Source organism: Solanum dulcamara, chromosome 2, assembly GCF_947179165.1.
Source record: "Solanum dulcamara chromosome 2, daSolDulc1.2, whole genome shotgun sequence".
In the NCBI taxonomy this organism is placed as follows: domain Eukaryota; kingdom Viridiplantae; phylum Streptophyta; class Magnoliopsida; order Solanales; family Solanaceae; genus Solanum; species Solanum dulcamara.
In genome coordinates, this window is record NC_077238.1 from 59,343,570 (window position 1) to 59,367,424 (window position 23,855).

Below are 23,855 nucleotides of genomic sequence, written 5' to 3' on the forward strand. Positions count from 1 at the left end.
GGGGTAAAATGGTCATTTTATAAAAAAATTCAAAAATGATCTTCAAGTTCATTACAATATTGTATAATCGGTGTATACATTCTACGACTTTTGGCAAGCTATATTGTATAATTATTGTATATTTTCCATGACTTTTGATTATTTTTTTATGCTAATAAAATATGATTATATTTATTGTAAACTAATTACTTTATTGTACAAATTTAAAATTGACCCATAACTAATTATACTGTGTTCAATGTAAATTGTAATATGGATTGGCCCACATACTGTCATCTATTCTTCTCCACACTAAACACGTGTCGTAACCATGTCCATATTTCCAAGCTTTCATTAACTTCTTTCATGTTACCCTCTATGCCTCACCTTTCTCACTCTGTATCTGCTAGATATTCTTGGGTATCCTCTTTGTTTCTTTGAAGAAAATCATTTTTTTCATAGAAAAATTTAAACCATTATATACATTTCTTTCAACTTCTAGAGATATTTGAGATTACAAGTAAATAAGTTTTCTTCTAATTCTTGATTCATCTATGAGTGTGTTACTCATAGCATGCTCTATTTTATTAGAGAAAAAAGACCAAAAGCTTGCAGTCTCAATCTCAATTTCCTTTTTAGCTCTTCAACAAGGTTGTAACCTTCTCAATCTCCACAAAGAATCTGGTCTCAAGTTTGTTAATGAACATCATTTTGGAAAATATATAAATTTTTGGGGTAAGTTTTTTTCAAATTCACAAGCTGTGTTATATTCTTGATTTTTTTGTTCTGATCTTCTTAATGGGTTGTTTGCAGAGATCAACTTTGCTAAGGATTATATTAAGATTTATGGGGCAATTTTGAAGTAACCTAGTTTAGATCTTTACCACGATGCTAACAAATGGTACAATATTATATGGTAGAATGACTTGGGAGATCCTTATACTTGACTTTGTTTGTAAGTTAGACCCTTATACTTACTTCTTTGCCAACTGAACCCTTAAACCCACTCAAACACAATATTTTAAACCCCTTTCTCATCCGATGTGTGTAAGTGTATTTCTAAATTTCTGAAATGTAGAACATTATGTTCATAATATTTTCTCCCAAATTGAGAGGCAAATTCATGCTAAATAGATCAAATTCTTATGTATTTGACTTGAATTTTACATTACAAGTTCACAAATACAAACCCAACAAATTCTCATCACAATTTTGAATTAATTTCATAAATTAACAAAAACCATTTATTGTTCTTCAAGCTTCCTCAAGCATAATAATGGAGAGTTTTAATTTTTCAATACCCAATATCACCCTTCACATAATACAAACAATATTCAAAATATACTCACAAAATTTAAACATTTGAGGATGAAAATGTGGTGGAACAAAAAATGGCCAAGGAAGGTATTGATTTGTAGAAAAATAAAATAAAATTTGACAGAGCATTGAGATATAGGGATAAAAAGTTTAGTAGGGGGAGGAGGGGTGATGTTAAGAAAAAGAAGAATAAGAATGGGGTGGGTATGATGGGAAGAAAAAGTGGGTTGGGAAGAAGAAAGTAGGGTGAGTGTAGGTGTGTGTATGGGGGGTGGCCGGGGGACGAGGGGCTGGGAAAAGGAGGTTCTTCCTTCTTTTAATTTTTTTTAATTACAGATTTTTTTTAATTCTTAATAATTCTTTAATGTAAAATATTTAACCTCACTCGCTTTAAAACGCATGTAATGACCCATCTTTCCAACTCAGCAACATCAATGCCACGTAAGTTTGGTAAATGGCCAGAGGAGTTTAAAATATTGTGTTTTGGTGAGTTGAGGGGTTCAGTTGGTAAACTCGTAAGTATAAGGGTCCAACTTACAAATGGAGCCAAGTATAAGGGTCTCCCAGGTCATTCCGCCAAATTAGTTTTTCAATACTTTTTAAGGTGTATTTTGTCTTTTTATGCTGTTCATGGACTATTTTTTATAAAAAAAATTCTTTAGTCTAATTTGTGATTAATATTGAATTTGGAGCTCAATTATTATGTGAAAGTTGTGGGTGTGAGAGTTGTAGTTGAGTTTTCTTTATAATGCTAATGGTTGATTGTGGCGGAGCTAAAATCTTCACTAAGAGCTTTAAAACACGAAGAAGTAAAGCCATAGAGAAACCAAAAAATGTTCAACACCTACCATATATACATAACTCTTTTTTATTATGTATTAAGTATACTTTTTTATTGAAAGTGGTTTGGGTGAACACTTAGCTTATCTGTCTATGCCCATGTTATTTTATTGTTCTTTTGATTTTCAATTTTTTTTCTTTGGAAGTTAGAATCTTTAGTTGGATATTTATTGTGTTTCTGATTAATGATGAATCTTGGAGTTTATTTTTTCTGGGAAAGCTGTGGGGGTATTAGAGTTGGTATTAAAAACTTTTCTTTGATTAAACTTTTTAGAGCTACTGTTTACTTTATTCTTTGAGCTTTCCAAGTGTTTTTGCTTTGAAAGTTTGAATTCTTACTGGATTTTTTGTTGTGTTTGTGATTGATAATGAATCTTGGGGTTTATTTTTCTTGGGAAAGTTGTGAGTGTTAGAGATGGCAATGACAACTTTTCTTATTATACTTTTTAGTGCTACTATTTATTTTATTCTTTCAGGTTTTCATGTGTTTCTACTTGGAAAGTTAGAATCTTTAGTTCATTTTTTGTCGTTTTGGTGATTGATGATGAATTTCAGAGCTTAGTTTATCTGGATGAGCCGTGGGTGTGAGAGTTGGAAGCCTCAACTTTTCTTAGATTACTCTTTTTAATGTTGCTATTTATACTGTTCTTTAATTTTCAATCTTTTTTGCTTTTAAAGTTATAATCTTCAGTGTTTTTGTTGTTTTTGTGATAAATAATGAAAATTGGTGTTTAGTTTTCCTGGTGAAGCTGTAGGTGTGAGATTTTGAAGCCAAGATGCTCCTGCTGAACCTGCACCAGCTAAGGTACTTATTTTATTGTTGAAGTGCTTATCTTTTGGCATTGACCACTTTTGTTGTTCTTATAACTATGGAGAGGAGATCTTTAATAGTTTACTTCATGATATTTACAATTGAATTTGTCAAAATAAATTGAACATAATCAACCATTTCTGATGCGACAACTCTCTGTCAGTTCAATGCGTCTATAAGAGATAATGTTCAAATGGGTGAATTTGTTGATTTCCACAACCAACCCCGCAAGAATGTTGGATAGAAATGAAAACCTTGTAAGTATTTGAGAAAGTAAATGTTTGTTTTTGGTATGTCAAAACATGGAAGTGATATTTGTTGCTTCGAAACATTCACCACTTTTATTTTTTTATTTTTGGAGTGAAGGCTGAAAAACTTACCTAAACTAGTGTGAGGATAGTACATGAAATATCACTATTGGTTCACGTAGGAGAAGTGAACTATTGATGGTTGAGGTGTATTTATACAAATAGTTGGTGATAGTTCTAGTTAAGGGAAGAAGCACAAATACTGAATACTTTAGGTGTAATTTTGATTATTGACTCTTTGTTTCTCATTTCTTGCACAATAATTTTTTGGTTATTCTCTGTTAATGATATCGATAATATACATTAACTTGTAGGAATTTTATTATGAATTTCGTCTTCCAAACTACTTATTTTGGCTTCTCCTGGAGGTGATGGATAGATTTAAAAAAGAAAAGTTAATGTATTACTCATGTTGAATGGAATTATCAATATTACAAATAGTTGCAAAACATTCCTACTGTTGTGCATTTATATTTAATTTTATATATCAAGTAAACATGATCTTTTGCTATATTTTTTTCCAATTTTTCTCAGAGTTAATGTCAAGTGAAGAAATTGTTGAAAGAGGTAGTAGTGTGGGGGATTATGATGAATCTAGGTTTTCATTAGCTGACCCATATGTAGAAACCATGGAAGGACATGTCACAAACCTGACCTACCATGAGTGGCACCCACACTAACCCTTCGGTGGGAGAATTATATACAAACTCAATTAAACCCAGCAACACCATTTTTAAGAAGCAAGTTGTGCAATGAGACAAATTTAAAAGTAGTTTCAATTAAATAAAGGATTGAGTCATGTCACGATCCAAGCTAGGTCCTGTACATGATATGATGCTTAAGATCCCATGAGACCCCAAATAAACCTCTTAGTATATCATGCATATGGTAAGTAAGAAATATCGAAATAAAATCGTAAATGTGAAAGTTAAATCTCAAAGTATAGATGTCTCAATAAAAGAGAATCAAAACATAATCTACGAATAAATGGGAACTACATACTCATGGTGGTATGACAAGCCTCTACCAGTCTAGATGGGGGGAAGGGTGATTACGAGAAGCCCTAGCTCACCCAAACCATAAGAAGACAAGAGTAATAATAAAAGACATAAAGAAACCATCATGGTTACTCCCTCGAAACATGATGACTCACCAACTAGTTTTGTCATAATCCTACCTAGGGCCTAGTCATAACACGATGATCGAAACCCATGAAAGACTCTAACCAATCCTCTTGACATATTATAAAGCATACATAATGTAAGGTAAATATGGAAATAACATAAAAGGAGTCTAAATCATGAATCATAAAGAGTATAAGAATTTTACAACATAGATCCTAAACATATGTCCAACAAATATCTCTACTACATAAGAAGGATGGGAACTAAGACATGTCCCTAGCTCACTCTCAACAAAATGTAAAGGAATAAATGTCTTTGAAAGAAGAAATAACTCGTAACTAGTCCCCGATAGATGAGGACTAACCAAAAGACTTCGCCCGATGGTATACTCTACTAGCCACGTGTGATATGAGAGTGATCCGCAATCCCTACATTAAATGAGATAATGTAGGAACAATATGTGTTAGTATATTTGAATGTACAAAGTATGAGGGCATGTCATGCAATATAAATCATAAGATGCAATAATCAATCTTGAAAATATGATAAAGAGGATAAGTAAAGTCATGAGAAAACCTTAATGATTAAGCATTAAAAGAGCATACTTGAAATCGTGAAAGAACATAAGAGACTATGCATATGTGGGATAAAATCATAACCGACAATAAGACCATGCGAGCTATAACATGATTTCTCGATGTCTCCCCATACAACAGAAGAAATGGGAATCTACTTGCAAAGGTAGACTCTACCCCACTAGGTGGGTCATGTACATACACTATATGTGGATCCACTAGTCAAGCCATGAAGGAAATCCTATGGTGGCATGTAGTTTAAGGGACTTGAGGCTGCTACTAAGGCTTTTGATAGTGCCCTCACCTCAAAGTCCATTCGGTGGTAAGTCAAAATTCACGGAATACATAATATAGTAATCATACTTAGGATATATTATAACTTGTTCAGAAACTTTATAATTCATAGAATATCTCATTTCATAATATAATTGTAATGTGAGTATTGACCTTCCATCATTACAAATTATACTTGAAGAATTCATATCATTAGGTCCTAGGTCACCACATAGGGCCCTAAGTCACATTTCTTCATAACTTGCATAAAATTGATATCTTGAACATACTTGTAATTCATGATCATAATTTATACTTGAATTTGAAGTAAAGCTCATGTACATAGTCAATTTAAATGAAAATCATGATAATATTTTGAAATCATTGAATTCATAATCATACTTCAAAATATCATCATTGAAAATAGCTTCATGCATGGGCATTCATAATTCAACTTAAAATCATGAAATTCATGTAGAAACATAATTATAATGGTCATCTATAATAATTAAAAACATTTTTGAAACACCCCAATACAATTCATCTAATTAGGGTTACAAATCCAATTAAAATTTATGAGATTTTGAATGAAAACTTTAGGACGCCATAGGTGAAAGAGACCCATGGATCAACCCCTACATACCTTAAATGAATTTGACCTTGGGATTGAAAAAAGAGACCTGTTCTTGAAGAATCCCTAGCCAAACTTGATGAAGAAGATGGACCCTTTAATGAATATTGAGAGAGAAGTCTTTAAGTTGTTTGGAAAATGATATTGGAAAGGAATAGGTTTAAGAGTATTGTGGACATTTCGTAATGAATCTAGTCCAAAAAATGTTCATATATATTAATGATAGAATAGGAAAATGACCAGATTACCCCTCACAAATTGGAACTAGGAATCACCACGGAGGACAATGCTCATCAAAGCCCGTGGTGGTGTCCATGAAGTCAGACTTAAAATTAAAATCTTGGGAGTTGCAGAGAAGAGTTTCAGAACTTCCTCCATGGAATCCTTCACAGTCCGTGGAATGCATAACGGTCGATGGACCATGGCCATGGTGCAGGACCTATAGGATGATCTGTAGGAGTGACCACCACAGAATATACCACAGTCTGTAAAGAGCTATACGGTCTATGGTGGTGAGCTATGGTCCTATCCTTGGAATCATTTTCTGAGGTCTTAGGAGAGGGGTCACCACGGAGGGCTTCACGGCCCATGGTTCTCACCACAACCTATGGTCCCTTACCGTGGACCTCACCCTGCAGGATTAAGTTCCAGAATCACTACCACAGTCACTCACCACGAGACGTAGTGCATACCATGGCTCCTGATGGCCTTCCAGGGTCATCACCTAGTTCCAAATATTTTAGGTTTTAGAATTTTCATTTTTTGATCCTCAGTTTTCAACTTTTTAAATTTTAGGGTCTTACAATATTTCTTCCTTGGAAACATTTGTCCTCGAAGGGGACTCAAGTTAGCATAAATAGAATACAAAAGAAATATAGCAATCCATCATGAATGTAAAACATGTCGATAATGCATAAAACATGAAATCTTCAATCTTAAGAAAAAGCATGACTTTAAAACTCATTTCATGAACATGAATACATATGTAAACATGAGAACAACTAAAACATATGATTTGGGTTGGTTGGATCATGAAGGAACTAAATACCTCAACTAGGCATGAAAGGAAAGAGATGAGGATATCATACTCACCCTTCGGCCTCTCATGTAGCACCCTCAACCTCTTGATTCCTCCATAACACTTTAACTAAAGCTATTTCTTTGTTTCTCAACTTTCAAACTTGTCGGTCCAAAATCTCAATCAGAACCTCTTCATAAGAATGACTCTTTTTGACCTCAATGCTGTTCAATGGCACAATGGAGCTAGGATTACCAACAAACTTTCTCAATGATGACACATAGAACACCAGATACACCAATGCCAAATCTGAAGGCACATCCAACTTATAAGTTACCTTACCAATTCACCTCAAAATCTGATATGGGCCAACATAGCGGGGATTTAGCTTCCCTTTCATAATAAAACTTATCACACTCTTCATGGGTGAAATTTTTAAGTGAATTGAATTATTAACTTCAAATTCAAGTTCCTTTCTCCTCACATCCGAATAGGACTTTGGACGGCTTGGGGCCATTTTCAATCTTTCTCTATTAAGTCTAACCTTCTCCATGGCCTCAAATACCAACTCGGGTCCTATCAAGGTAGCTTCACCTACCTCAAACCAACCAATAGGGGATCTAAATCGCCTATCATACAAAGCTTCAAATGGATCCATCTCAATAATAGAGAGATAAATATTATTATAGGCAAACTCTATTAATGGAAAATAATCATCCTAATTTCATTTAAAATCAATAACACATGATATCAACATATCCTCTAATGTCTGAATGGTGCACTCGATCGGATCATCAGTTTGTGGGTGAAAACTTTTACTAACCTTCACTTGGGTACCAAGAACCTTTTGGAAAAAGCACCAAAATTGAGATGTAAACTGAGTACCTCTATCATAAATGATAGACAATGGAATACCATGAAGCTTTACCAACTCTCGAATATACAATCTAGCTTAGTCCTCAGCTGAATATGTAGTCTTAAATGGGAGAAAATGAGCTGACTTAGTCATTCAGTCCACAATCACCCAAATAAAATTGTGTTGCCTACGAGTAAGAGGCAAACTTGTGATGAAGTCCATATTCAAGACTTTCCACTTCCAAGTAGTAATCTCAATGTCTTGAACTAAACCTCCCACGTTTTGATGCTCAACTTTCACTTGTTGACAATTGGGACACTTAACTAAAAATTCTGTAATACCTCTTTTCATGTCATTCCACTAATAGACTTCTCTCAAATATTGATACATCTTTGTGGAACCAGGATGAATAGATTATCGCGAACTATAAGCTTCAAACAATATTATATCTTTCAAGACATCTACGTTCGGCACAAAAATCAGCCTTGATATCTCAAAATACCATCTCCCCCTTGAGAGAAAGCCTCAATGTCTTTTTCGGCAACCATTTTCTTAAATTCAACCAAGCCGAGATCATTATCTTTTATTGCCTTTACCTCCTCCATAATAGATGATTCAGAACCATTTTGTATAATAACACCCCATCCATGGAATCAACCAATCTAACAGATATCATAAATATAGTGTCTCCATAAATTCAAAGCAAATACCACCCGCCAACTCCACGTCATAGTTTAGGTAGTTCTTCTCATGTAATTTGAGTTTTCTTGAACCATAAGCTATCACTTTACCATTTTACATTAGAACACAACTAAGACCAACTCGTAAAGAATCACAATACACAACAAACCCATCATAACCTTCTAGGAAAGTCAACATCGGAGCAAAGGCAAGGTTATAGTAGTATCCTATATGTGGCTAATAAGTTTGAGATTATTCCTTAGCATATTATTGAAACCTTCAATGTTTTTACTCCTATTGGTGAGTCTATTCTAGTTGAGATGGTCTATAAAGATTGTCCTATGTCCATCTATTAAAAAGATACCATGGTTGTCTTAGTTGAGGTGGACATGGTTGATTTTGATGTTATTCTTAGCATGAACTAGCTATATGCTTGTTATGCCTTAGTTGATTATAGAACTCGAGTTGTCAAGTTTCAATTTCTTAATCCTGTCATATAGTGGAAGGGTAGTCCAGACGTCCCTAAATTCAGTTCATACCTTAGGGACAAAAAGGTAATCTCCAAGGTTTGTGTCTACCACATAGTTCGAGTTAGGGATGATAATATGGAGACTCTATCCCTTGAGTTTGTTTCCATTGTTAATGAGTTACTCGAAGTGTTTCTTGATGATCTGCCCAGAGTCCCTTCTTATAGGGAGATCAACTTTAGGATTCATATTCTTCTTGATACGCAACCTATATCTATTCCACCATGTAGAATGACTTCTGCTGAATTGAAAGAGTAGTTGAAGGATCTCTCAAATAAGGGATTCGTTAGGCTGAGTGTCTCACCTTGGGGTACTCCTGTCCTATTCGTACGAACGAAAGATGGTTCCCGTAGAATGTGTATTGGCTATCGTCAGTTGAACAAGGTTACCATTAAGAATAAGTATCCTCTTCCCAGAATAGATGACTTATTTGACCAACTTCAGGGTGCCATTTTTTCTCCAAGATAGACCTCAGATCAAGTTATCATCAGTTGAAAGTGAGATAGTGTGACATCCTAAACACCATTTTTCAAACCCGCTATAGTGACTTCAAGTCTCTTGTTATGTCCTTTGGTTAGACTAACGCTCCTGCAGAATTTATGGACCTGATGAATTGAGTTTTCAAACTGTATGTGGATACATCGCTGATTGTGTTTATTAATAATATACTGATCTACTCCAAAAATAAGGAGGAGCATGCCAATATTCTTAAAGTTGTTCTTTAAACTCTCAAGGATAGGGAGTTTTATGCCAAGTTTTTGAAGTGTGAATTTTGGTTTTCTTATGTGGATTTCTTAGACCATGTTATATCTAGTGAAAGTTTTCGAGTTGATTCGCAGAAGATTGATGCAGTAAAGAAATGGCTCAGGCTCACATCTCTAACTGACATGAAGAGTTTCTTGGGTTTGGATGGCTACTACCGCAAGTTTGTTGAGGGGATTTTATCTATATCATCTCCATGACCTAAGTTGACTCAGAAGAAGGCTAAGTTCCCATGGTCATACGCTTGTTAGAAAATCTTTCAAGAGCTGAAAATGTGGTTGACTAGTGCTCTAGTTTTGTCACTACCCGAGAGAGTAGATTGTTTTATTATCTATTTTGATATGTCCATAGATGTATTCAGTTGTTTATTGATCCAGAAGGGATTCCATACAAGTTAAGATTCATGAGAGAACCTATCCGACTCACGACCTTGAGTTATCATTCATAGTATTTTCTCTCAAGATTTGGCATCAATGTCTTATGGCATCCATGTTGATGTGTTTACAGATCAAAAAAGCTTGCCATAATTGTTTAGCAAGAAAGAGTTAAACCTGAGGTAGATGAGATAGCTTTTAGTTACTCAAGGATTATGATATGAGTATTCTCTACAGCCCAAGTAAAGCTAATATGGTTGCTAATTCTCATAACAGGTTATATATAGAGAGCACTACCCATGTGGAGGAAAGAAAGAGAGAGTTTGCTACAGAGGTGCATCGACTTGCATATTTGGGAGTTCAACTAATTGAATCTAGTGAAGGTGGTGCTATTGTTTAGAATGGGGATGAATCATATCTAGTTTCTGAGGTGAAGGAAAACCAAGATCAATATCCTATCTTACTTCAACTTAAAGATTATGTTTGTAAGTAGAAGGTCATGGATTTTTTCAAAGGGGAAAATGGAGTGTTGAGGTACCAATGTAGACTATGCTTTTCTATTATAGATGTCCTTTAAGATAGGATTATGACAAAGGCACACAACTCCAGATATTCAATCCATCTAGGCTCTACAAAGGCATACCAAGACTTGAGAAAAGAATATTGGTAGGAATAGAATGAACAGAAATATAACATAGTTTATGTCTAAATGTACGAACTGCCAAGAAGTCAAAGTTGAGCATCAAAGGCCTTATGGTATGGCACAGAACATTAAGATTCTAGAATGGATGTGGGAGATGATCAGCATGGACTTTATCACAGGTTTACCATAATCTCGCAGACAATATGATTAGATTTGGGTGATTGTGGATAGGATGATAAAATCAACTCACTTCTTGCCCGTTAAGACTACAGACTCATTAGAGGTTCATACATGGTCGTATATTAAAGAGATAGTCAAATTTTATGAGGATTCCTTTTCCATCATCTCAGAAAAAGGTATCTAATCACTATATAGTTTTAGAAGTCATTCCAGAAAGGTATGGATTCAAAGGTAAATCTTATCACCGTTTTCCACCCCTACAAAGATAGTCAAGCAGAGTGTACCATCCATACTCTTCAAGATATGTTAAGGTCTTACCTTATTGATTTCAAGGGGAATTGGGATGACCATTTTCCACTTATTGAGTTTGCATATAACAACAGTTTCAATTCGAGTATTCATATGGCTTCATATGAGTCTCTTTTTTGGAGGAGATATAGGTCGCTAAATAGTTGGTTCGAGGTTGGTGAAGCTGAGTTGTTAGGGACAAACTTTGTGCATCAAGCTATAAAGAAGCTAAATACTATTCAATAAAGGCTGAAGACTGTGCAAAGTCGATAGAAGTCCTATACTGATGTTAGGAGAAGAGACTTGGAATTTGAGGTAACTGATTGGGTGTATTTGAAAGTTTTACCCATGAAGGGAGTTGTGAGGTTTGGTAGGAAAGGAAAGTTGTTTTTGTGTTAAATTGATCAGTACCAGATTTTGAAGAGGATTGGAAATATTGCCAATGAGTTAGAGCTCCCACCAAAGCTAGATGTTCATCCAATATTTCATATCGCCATATGTAAGACGTTCTTGGGAGATCCTGCACTCATTGTTCCTACAAAAAATATTAAGGGTGAAAGATAGCTTGTCTTATGAGGAGGTTCTTGTTCACAATCTTGATAGTTAGGTTTCTAAGTTGAGAAACAAAGAGGTCACTTCAGTTAAAGCTCTTTAGCGAAACCAGTTTATAGAAGAGGCTGCATGGGAAGTTGAAGAGGATAAGAAGGCTAAATACCCTCATCTATTTACGCCTTCTAATGATGATGTTGATGGTAATATTCCTTTTCCTATATTTGAGTTGAAGTTCATTCCAAATTTGAGTATATGATGTGTATTTGTAGCACCCTTAAAAATATTGTATATGGTTTTTCAATTCTCAAAGAAATGATACTACTTCTATATTTTTGGCATAAAGTTCTATACGATGGTCTAAATTAGGTGACTCAAATTTTTCCATAACTCCAATATCATTACCTAACTTTTGTGAGGACCATAGCTTAATATTTGGAGGCTAGCTAGGACAAATAAATTAATCTTTCTAAGATCTGGTGTTGTGACGAAATTGAGTGTTTGTAGAAGAAAAATCTTATTTCCATGTAGGATGATCCCATTTAATTTATTCTTGAACGAAATTAAAGGAGACCTTTAGAGATACAATTCATATGAACACACCAAATCCTAATTAGGAAGTTATATTATTCAAACGTAGCTCCGAAAAAGGGTATTTCGAAAAAAGAAGATTTATCTCACAATCCATTGAAGATCTAGATCCATTTGACATCACCCATGACATCAATAGTCCTCCATTTGACATCACCCATTAAATCACAATCCTCCATTAAATTTTAATATTTTTCTTTATAATTACTTTAATTAATGTTAGGTCCCTTCTTCACACCTATAAATACCCACTTTATTTTAACATTTTATTCATCAAACTTTCTCAAGCAACTCTTCTCTATATACATTTATTTACTCATTCTCAAAATATAGTTTTAGCTCTTAGTAGTGTAAGAAATACTATTCTGGTGATTCATATACTCCGGGTAGTACACAAAATTCTTTGATGAGGAGAAAAGCTTAGGATTCAAGAGTGTTCATTAAGTCCTTCAATTCTGAGTAAAGCTTCAGATTTCAGGTACGTAAGACTTCAATAAGAGTATTCCTTCCACTCTCATGCCTAAATTATTTTGATTATATGATAAATTATGTTTATTTACCCAATTCTTTTCAAGCTTTATTCTAAAGTATATGAGTGTTTATCCATGGATTCTTCCACACTTGTAGTCCAAATTCCTTTCAACTAAATCTCTTGATTTCAAGTAATATTTTCTTCTGGTTAATTCTTATTTCTACTTAATATCTTGAATCATGGTTAAACTAATGATTATTGTCTATTTTGATGCAAAATAATTTCATATGTATGAATTGATGGTTTACACGTAATTTTTCTATTTATCTCTTTAAAGTTTCTTGAAATTCATGATGGATTGTTTAAAGCTTGATTTTTAATTAATGGGTTTCAAAGTAATAATGCATAATTTTATTTACATATATATTTTAAAGTTGAAGTAATTTAAACACACTAGTTTTATTATATTTTCAAAAAAGTTTTACTTGAAATCTTTGACTCCAAATAAATATTGACGAAAGCAATATATATGATCAAAAGTTAGTCTTAAAAATAAAAGAATGATGAAATGCTATGAATGATGGATTTTTATGCTATAAGGACAATTCTTGCATATTTGAATCACTAAAGGTTTTAATGAGCTATTCCACCGAATGCGATGTTTTGAATTCTCAAGATATATGCTATGACTATTTTGAAGTATTAAACTATTCTGTTGGATTGACTTAGTACCGAATGGGACATTGAGGTGGTATTCGGTAAGGGAATCCTAGTAGCAACCCCCTGTCTCATTAACTATGTGCCAACATAGGGGTCTTTGTTGGCTTAGGCTAATAGATCCATCAAAGCCCTTAAAGTTAATGTTAAATAATGAATGTAAATTTGGTAGAGTTCTACCCTAGGAAAGTAGACTCCTCGGCCAATGTAAGAGGTTATATTGGACTCCATGCAATAGCTCACATGGTCTTAATGTTGGTTATAGTCAACTCCCCATAAACGAATGTTTCAAATGCTATTTACGTTATTGGTCATGCATGTATATATTCATATATGTATGATTTAAATGCTATCTACTTGATTTCTTCTGCATGTATTCATTTATGTACTTTACCTTATAAATGTCCTAAATGTTTTACTTGTAATGTATGCTGGTATACTTAGTATATTTAAAGTACTAACGCATACTCTTTTGCCTACATGATATCACCAAGTGGGATCAGTGTTCCTCCTCGATCTCCTTCACGTGGCTTGTTGAAATTTCGTTTGAAGGCTACTTTTGGTGAGTTCCCATATTCCGGGAATAATACTCCTTTATCTTTCTAGCTTATAATAATTTTGAGATTGTTGGAAACTTACTATGGCATTTCTTTCTATTATTATTAAGAGTGAGCTAGTTACTTGTCTTAGTCCCATTAAATCTAAAAGTTAGAGGTATTGTTGAATATATGTAAGTTGAAGATTTACTATTATAATTTCTTCTTGTTTATTTATTGTCATTACCTAGGAAAGGCTAAACGAATGCTAAGAGGTTTGTTTGAGGCATTTTCAAGTTTCTCATTCGCCGTGTCATGTCTAGGCCCTAGGCTTGGATCGTGAAAAACTTTGTATCAGATCTTGAGGTTTTGAAAAGTGCTCGGAGTCCAACAAAATGGGTCGTTAGTTAAAGGAAATCTTAGGATGCTCTAAGGCACGACATGAATTTGAAAGAAGTAAAAATTTTCCTAAACGCCTCATAGTCTCTTATTCATAATTGTGGCGCGCTTCACAACCATGAACAAGACCCTATTCGACGTAGTATGTTGGACTCCAAGGATCATTCAAAACCTCGGGCTCTGATACCAAGTTTGTCACGAACCAAGCCTAGGGCCTAGACGTGACATGGCGAATGAGGAACCCGAAAGTACCTCAAACAAGCCTCTTAGCATTCTTTTAGCCTTTTATAGGTAATGATGATAAATAGACAAGCGAAAATCATAATAATAAATCTTCAAGTTACATATGTCCAACAATACCTCTAACTATTAGATTTAATGGGGCGAAGACAAGTTCCTAGCTCACCCTCAATCATAATAGAAGAAATGCCATAATAAAATATCTTAACATATCATAAGCTAGAAAGATAAAAGAGTATTGTTCCCGGAACATGGGAACTCACCAAAAGTAGTCTTTAATGGAATATCAACTAGCCACATGAAGGAGAACGAGGAGGAGCACCGATCCCTACATGGTGATATCATGTAGGCAAAATAATATGCGTTAGTACTTTGAATGTACTAAGTATGTAAGGATGCATGAACATTGAGGAAATATTATAACATTTATGTAATATGGAACATAATGTAATACATGCATAATAAATCATATGGATATCCTTTAAAACATTCATTTTGTGGTAAAATAACCATAACCGACATTTAAGACCATGCGAGCTATTATATGGAATCCAACATAACCCCCTACGTTGGCCGGGGAGACTACTTGCCAGGTAGAACTCCATCAACTTCATTCATTTCTTTAACTTTAACTTTAAGGGCTATTTATGGATCTATTAGCCTAAGCCTACAAGGGCTCCTATGTTGGCACATAGTTAATGAGACAAGGGGTTGCTACTAGGATTCCCTTACCGAATCTCACCTCAATGCCTCATTCGGTGCTAAGTCAATCCCACGGAATAATTTAATACTTCAAAATATTCATAGCATATAACTTGAGAATTCAAACATCATATTCGGTAGAATAGCTCATTAAAACATTTGATGATTCAAATATGCAAGAATTGTCCTTATTGCATAAAGAATCCATCATTCATATCATTTCATCATTCTTTTATTTCATAAGACTCCCTTTTTGATCATAAATATTGTTTTCATAAACATTTATTTGGAGTCAAAGCTTTCAAGTCAAACTTTATTAAAAATATAGTAAAAATAGGTGGATTCAAATTACTTCAACTTGCAAATATGTATGTAAATAAATATACATAAATACTTTGAAATTCATTAATTAAAAATCATGTTTTAAACAACCCACCATGAGTTTCAAGAATCTTTAAATAGATAAATAGAGGAATTACTTGTAAACCATCAATTCATACATATGAAATTATGTTACATCAAAATAGAACAATAATCATTAGTTTAACCATGATTCATAATATTAAGTAAAATTAAGAATTACCATAAGAAAATATTACTTGAAATCAAGAGACTTAATTGAAAGAGTTTTTGGACTACATGGGTGGAAGAACCCATGGATAAACACACACATAACTTAGAGTAGAGCTTAAAGAAAATAAATATAATTTATCATATAATCAAAATAATTTAGACATGATAGTGGAAGGAATACTCTCATTGAAGCCTTACATACCTGAAAACTGAAGCTTTAGTTGGTATCGAAAGACTTAATGAACACTCTTGAGTCCTAGCTTCTCTCCTTGCCGGAATGTTTTGTGTACTACCCGGAGTATATGAATCACCGGAATAGTATTTCTTCACTACTAAGAACTAAAATTATATTTGAGAATGTGTAAAGAAGTGTATAGAGAGAAGATTTGCTTGAGAAAGCTTGATGAATAAAATGAGGAAATAAGGTGGGTATTTATAAGTGGGAAAGAGGGACCTAACAATAAATAAAATAATTATAAAAAAATCTAAAAATTTAGTGGAATATATTGATGTCATGGATGATGTTAAATGGAGGACAATTTATGTTATGAGTGATGTCAAATGTATTTAGATCTTTCTATGGTAGGTGAAATGAGTTATTTTTGACAGAATATTCTTTTTGGGAGTTGCGTTTGAATAAGATAAATTCCTTATTAGGATTTAGTGTCTTCATAAGAATTGTATATATGGAAGTCTAGTTTCATATCGTTCAAGAATCAACCAATTTGGATAAACCTACAGTGAGATATGAATTTTCTTCTATAAATACTCATTTCCGTCACAGCATCCTACCTTACAAAAAGTAATTTATTTGACCTACTTAAACTCCGAATATTAAAATATAGTCTTCATAAAAGTTGTAGGTAATGATCTTGTGGTTACTCAAATATTTGAATCACTCAATTTGGATATTTCTATGGAAAGTTATGCCAAAAATACATAGGTTGTATCATGTTTAGGCAAAAATTGAAACATCGTATACAACGTTTTTAGGGGATGTTACATTATCTCCCCCTTGGGAACATTCGTCCTCGAATGAGAAAAGACTTAGCTTGAGTAGAGTAGATTGTTAACAAACAACCTATCATTAATGCAATAGTGTAATTTAAAATATCGTTTAAAACATATTTCATAATTTTGCAAGCATATGACAAAAAAAGTTGAGATGTAAAGATTTCAAGTAATTGAGCAAGGGCAACTTAATACCTTAGGTTTGGGTAGAGGGGAAAAAATGAGGGTATCTCTTAATCATATCCGCTTCCGCTTCCCATGTTGCACTTTCTATTTGTTGATTCCTCCAAAGGACTTTAACAGATGCAACTTCTTTGTTCCTCAATCTCTTAACTTGCCGGTCCAAAATTTCTATAGGAACTTCTTCATAGGTCAAGTTTTCTTCAATATTCACTACTCCCATAGGTAGAATGGAACTAGGATCACCCACACGTTTTTTCAACATAGACACGTGAAACACCGGATGAACCATGGCCATTTCCAATGATAATTCCAACTCATATGCAACCTTACCAACACGTCTCACGATTCTATAAGGCCCTACATATCTAGGGCTCAATTTCCCTTTCTTGCCAAATCGAACCACACTTTTCATGGGTGAAACCTTCAGATACACCCAATCATCCATATTAAACTCAAGATCCCTTCTTCTAGTGTCAGAATAGGACTTTTGATGACTTTGAGCCGTTTTCAACCTTTCTCTAATGATCTTCACCTTCTCTAAAGCATCAAGTACCAAATCAGGGCCCAACAAGGTCATCTCGCCTAATTCAAACCAACCAACTGGTGATCTACATCGTCTACCATACAAAGCCTCAAACGGCGCCATCTCAATACTTGAGTGGTAACTATTATTATAGGCAAACTCGATGAGAGGTAGATGATCATCCCAATTCCCTTTAAACTCCAACACACAAGCCCTTAACATATCCTCTAGTGTTTGAATCGTCCTTTTGGCTTGCCCATCCGTTTGAGGATGGAATGCTGTGCACAACAAGACTATTTACCCTTAGGCACAACAAGACTATCCTTCTATTCTAAGACGGGTTCATTCGAGAAACTAAACTTAACAATCTGAGTCCTACAATCAATAGAGGCATAACAAGCATAAAGCTAGTCCATGACAAGAATCACATCAAAGTCAACCATGTCCAACTCAACTAAGTCATTCATGGTATCCTTGTGATAGATAGACATATTATAATCTCTATAGACCCTCTTAGTTAAGATAGACTCACCATCAGGAGTAGAGACACTGAAAGGCTCAAGAAGACATTCATGAGTACTATCAAATCTACTAGCCACATAAAGAGATACAAATGATAATGTGGCACTTGGATCCATCAAAACATAACAATCAAGAGTAAAGAATAGAATCATACCCATCACAACGTTTGGGGAGTTCTCCTAATCTTGGCTGCTACACATGGCATATAGACGGTTTGAACCTACGCCCATACCTGAAGTGGTACCTCTCTGATTACCTTTAGCTGGTGGTGTCGTGGTAGAAGACTGAGCTCTGTTGCCCCATGTGGGACACTCTCTTTGAAAATGGCCCACTTGGCCATATTGTAACAACCATTCCTTCCCTCTTTGCACTTTTTCAAATGAAGCTTACCGCACTTGCCACAAGGTGGATTTCCCTTCGAACCGTAAGCCATACTAGCTTGGGATTGAGAACCCTGGGCTCTAGAATTTTGGTGACTCTGCACCTACTGATCATACTGGTTATGCGGCGCAAGTGCACTTGCCGCTGATGGACCTGTTTCTTTTACTCTACCTCTACTCATTCTCATTCCTAGATGATTTCACCTTCTTGCTCATGTGTTCTTCCTTATCTTTGCTCTTATTATCCCCTACCTGCTGAGCATACACTATCAACCTTGAAATATCCATGTCAGAGATCAGCAATGATTCTTTGCACTCCTTTTTCACATGTCTTGCCAATCCGGAGACAAATTTCTTCATCTTTGACTGCATATTTGGGACCATCATCAGAGCATATCTAGACAGCTGGATAAACTTAAGGTTGTACTCTTTCACAGTCAGACCTTCTTACTTCAGATTCACAAATTCTTCCACCTTTGCTTCCCTTAACTCGTGGGGAAAGAAGTTATCTAGGATTGCTCCCTCAAACTCGTCCCAAATAGAAGGCTGTACATCCTCACCTCTTCCTTCTTCCTATTAGTTATACCACACTTTCGCAATATCTTTGAGTTGATAGGAAACTAACTCAACCCCCTCAACTTCAGTAGAATGCATTACCTTCAATATCTTCCATATCTCATTAATAAATTTGCAGGGATCCTCCTCAGCCTTAGAACCCATGAAATTTGGGGGTTCATCCTCAAGAAGTCTCGGATCCTCATCGAAGCTAACGGCTCTTGGGACTAGATCTTAAAGCCGGTGTACTTTGGTTGCCTCTCTAGCCAGCTACTAAATGAGTGAACATGGTGATAACACCTCTGAATTCAACTTTCAAAGTAGGAGCTGGCTTAGTAGTAGGCTCTTAAGGTGCCTCAGTAGACCTTGTAGGCCCCTAGTTCTCACTTTAAATAGTAGGGGCATCTCAGTCAGTGGGACCTCGGTATTGGCGGCGTTCCTTTGGCTAGTAGTGTGTTTAGGAGGTATTATCTATAATGTGTAACGTACAAATTAGGAAGGAACTTTTATAGTTAAACTCTTTAGCACGAACTCAGAGTGTGAAAAAGTGAAAAAAATTGTAATGTCCTATAGCCTCTTGATTAGAAGTGTGGTTTACAACACACTCATAAGCAAGACTCTACTAGACATGGCTTCATAGACTCCCTAGGACTCTTAAACTCTGTTCTCTGATACCAAGTTTCTCACACTCCAAAAGGTTACCCTAGGCGTCGCCAGCACTCGAAGACCATTGCTGGTACCCAAGCCAACCACTTGGTCTAATGACACATTCATTTATTCAATAGAAGAATCAATATGAATTTGAAAGATATTCAGGTAAAAACAGATCTTAACTCCAAATCAAATAAGGGTTTTGAAAACCCAAATGTTTAATCAACACGTTCACTAACTGTCTAGGAAGCCTCTATCACTATCAAGAAGGTGCCAATGATAAGTTCATGGTTACCTCAAATCAAAATAGAAGGACTAGTCTCAAAGCAATAATAAAACATATGGATCCTCCAAATTGAGGGGAGGACTCACCAATCAGCTGGAAAGCAAACAAATCTTCAATGATGCGCTTTCATGATGTAGGTCTAAATGGACGTCAGTACATGAAATGTATGAGTATGTAATATAGCAGAATGAAACTCACATCAAGGTAGAATCAAATTAGTTTATAAATCTCAAATCGGGAAAGTGAACAACTAAATCAAGATGTCCTAAGTCTAAATTAAAATAAGATTTAGCCAGAGAATAATCATATGTAATCCAATCTAATTAGAGTACTATCAAGACCTATATGGGAGTTTCTCTTATCCGACAACCATCACTTATGAGATAGTGATATTACAACAAGCCGACATTATTGGCATTTAATACCTTGCCAAGGTAAGAAAGAATCAACCAACCATGGATCGAAAACCAATTGAGTCCTATCATGTCAGGATAATTAATTAGGAAATATCTAACTTAATGGTTCAATCCTCTCCTATTTTTAATGAGTCATCAACTCTACTAGTAGAATCTTTGATGAGTCATCGACTCAACTTGTAGAAGTGACATTAAGTTCTGAATTTTGTCCAAGTATTAAGGGGTTCTACGAGTCATCTCTACAACTCGTGGAAACCCTTACGAATCATAAGGTCAATCATAGGAATGGATCTCAAGTTCAAACATTTCTCTAAGTGTTCAGCAGGTCTATGAGTCATCCCTACGACTCGTAGAACTTTATATGGATCGTAGAGGACACTAGTGGTCCACTGGGTCAATTCATCTCATCAACTCTTCTCATGATTTTCAGACTCCATCTAGGTTAGAATAACATGAGGTGTTACATAATGAGTTTAATAAATTTTGCAAAAATAAAGGAATTGTTTGACATCGCACTGTGAGGATGACCCCTCGCCAAAATGGTGTTGCAGAAAGGATGAATAGAACTCTTTTTAAAAGAGCTCGTTGCATGATTTCAAATGTTGGGTTGACAAATGCTTTTTGGGCAGAGGCTGTCTCCACAACTTGTTATATTGTCAACCTGCTTCTTCTTCACCTTTGAAATTTAACACTTTAGAAAAAGTGTGATTAGGTACTCCTGCTAATTATTCTGATTTTAAAATTTTTGGTTGTTCTACGTACATGCATGTGAATGATGGAAAACTAGAGCCAAGGGCTAAAATTTGTATTTTTCTTAGATATCCATATGGGATTAAAGGATACTGACTGTGGTATCCTGAAGTCACCAAAATTTATAATTAGTAGAGATGTAACCTTTGATAAATCCTCTATGTTACATCCTAGAAAAGAGTCTTCAAGTTCTTGTAACACGAATAAGGAGTAGGGTATACATGAGAAGGTTGAGGTTGAACTTTGCATTCCTTCTAAGCCAAACCCATCAACCTTAGATCAAAATACAGTTGAAACTCTTGATTTTGAAGCTCCAAAAGTTGAGCCAGAAGTTGTGACTTCTGAAGTTGAACTAAATTAGTATTCTATAGCCACACACAAACCAAGGAGACAAAATCAAAAACCAGAAAGGTATGGAGATTGTTGCATTAGCTTTTTTAGTTGCATAGGAAACTGAAGAAATTGGAGAACCATCAAATTATTCAAAAGTAGTTTCTAATGTTGATTCAGCCAAGTGGTTGATTGCAATGAATGAAGAAATTGAATCACTCCACAAGAATAGTACTTGGTATCTTGTGAAGCCATCATTAGGAAAGATAATTATTGGTTACAAATGGGTCTTCAAGAAAAAAGACAGAATTCCAGGGTTGAAGATGCAAAGTATAAGGCACAATTAGTTGTAAAGGGCTATAGTTAGGTACAAGGGATTGATTTTAATGATATTTTCTCACCCATTGTTAAACATAGATTTTTTTGTATCTTTCTTGCCTTAGTTGTCATGTATGATTTGGAATTAGAACAACATGATGTTAAGACAAATTTCTTCCATGGAGAACTTGAGGAACAAATATACATGCATCAACCAGAAGGATTTTAAATTGAAGGAAAAGAAGATCATGTTTGTTTGTTGAAGAAATCCTTGTATGGATTAAAGCATTCTCCAAGACAATGGTATATGAGCTTTGATTCCTTTATGCTGGGCCATGGTTATTCGAGGAGTATGTATGATAGTTTTATTTACTTTCAGAAGTCAAATGATGGTTCTTTTTTTTACTTACTGTTATATGTTGATGACATGCTCATTGTTGTTAAAGATTTGACAAAAATTCATATTTTGAAATGTCAGCTGAAAAGTGAATTTGAAATTAAAGATTTGGGAGAAGCTAAGAAAATCCTTGCCATGGAGATCAAAAAAGATCGAGGATCTAACAGGCTATTCCTGACCCATAAGAAGTACTTGGAGAAGGTCTTGGAGCGGTTTGGCATGAAAGACACTAAACAACTAGTAATACTCTTGCAGCTCATTTTAAGTTATCAGCTGCTGAATCACCACAGACAGAGGAAGAAAAGAGGTATATGGCGCATGTACCATAATCTAGTGTAGTTGGCAATATTATGTATGCAATGGTGTGTATACGTCTAGATATTTCACAAGCAGTAAGTATGGTAAGCCATATATGGCTTGCCCTGGTAAAGCACATTTGCGGGCTGTGAAATGGATCCTCGGATAATTGCAAGGCACTTCGAACGCATATCTGGAGTTTGGGAGAAATGCTAACACATTGGTTGGTTTTGTAGACTCTTATTATGCAGGTGATCTTGACAAAAGAAGAACACTAACAGGCTATGTTTTTTGTATTAATGGTTGTGCTATCAGCTGGAAAGCTACATTACAACATATAGTAGCTTTATCTACTAGCGAAGCAGAATATATGGCAGTGATCGAGGCTATCAAAGAAGCCTTATGGTTGAAGGGTCTATTTGCTGAACTCAGCTTACACCAAGGTGATATTATTATTTTTTATGATAGTCAAAGTTCCATTCACTTGACTAAGGATCAAATGTATCATGCAAAGACAAAGCATATTGATATCAAGTATCACTTCATCCGAAAAATCATTAATGAAGGAAAGGTCTCTGTTCAAAAGATTAACACTAGAGACAACCCTGCTGACATGTTCACAGGGCCTCTTTCAGTCACCAAGTTCAAGAAGAGCTTGAACTTGATTGGCATTTATCAAGGATAATTTAGCTCATATGGGCTTTTTCGAAGAGGATGGAGCAAATTTACTATATTCGCCAAACAGGCCAAGGTGGAGATTTGTAATGTGGCCTTTGTTTGTCAAAGATTTGGAAATCACAAATATTGAAATTTGGCAACCATATTTGTCAATGGTTTGGTAGCTATAATACTTGATAAGGTTCATATTTGGAAATCATAAATGTCAAAGATTTGGTAGCCACAATACTTGATATATTCACATTAAAATGCTGAATTTTTGTATCTTCCAATGATATCATCCATGACATCAAGCAACCCATTTTTATCCTATAAATAGGGAAGTTGGCCATTAGTTGAAACATACCTTGAAGCATATGAAAACATTTCATTGCTTTCTTTCCATTAGAGTAATTTTGTAAGAGAGTTGGTATTGGAAAACACTTGTGTGAACCCTTTCTTTGGAGTGATCTTGTGAGGTTATTCTCTTGGGGGTATTTGGGATTAATTAGAATATTACTCTAATTTTGTACTCTCTTTTGTACTCTTATTGATATAGTAAAATCCTCCTCTCCGCGTGTGGACTAGGTCAAATCGACCGAACCGCGTTGAA

The 23,855-nt window shown here is 34.9% G+C and overlaps 1 long non-coding RNA gene across 2 annotated transcripts; it reads left to right on the top strand.

Moving 5' to 3' along the window:
* Positions 1-398: 398 nt before the first annotated feature.
* LOC129880597 (uncharacterized) lies at positions 399-23,855 on the top strand. 2 transcript variants are annotated; one of them, XR_008765445.1, is made up of 4 exons: positions 399-714; positions 793-2,941; positions 3,111-3,204; positions 22,370-23,855. It is a non-coding gene; the product is annotated as an uncharacterized LOC129880597 (long non-coding RNA). The 2 variants fall into 2 exon arrangements; XR_008765444.1 differs by lacking the exon at positions 3,111-3,204.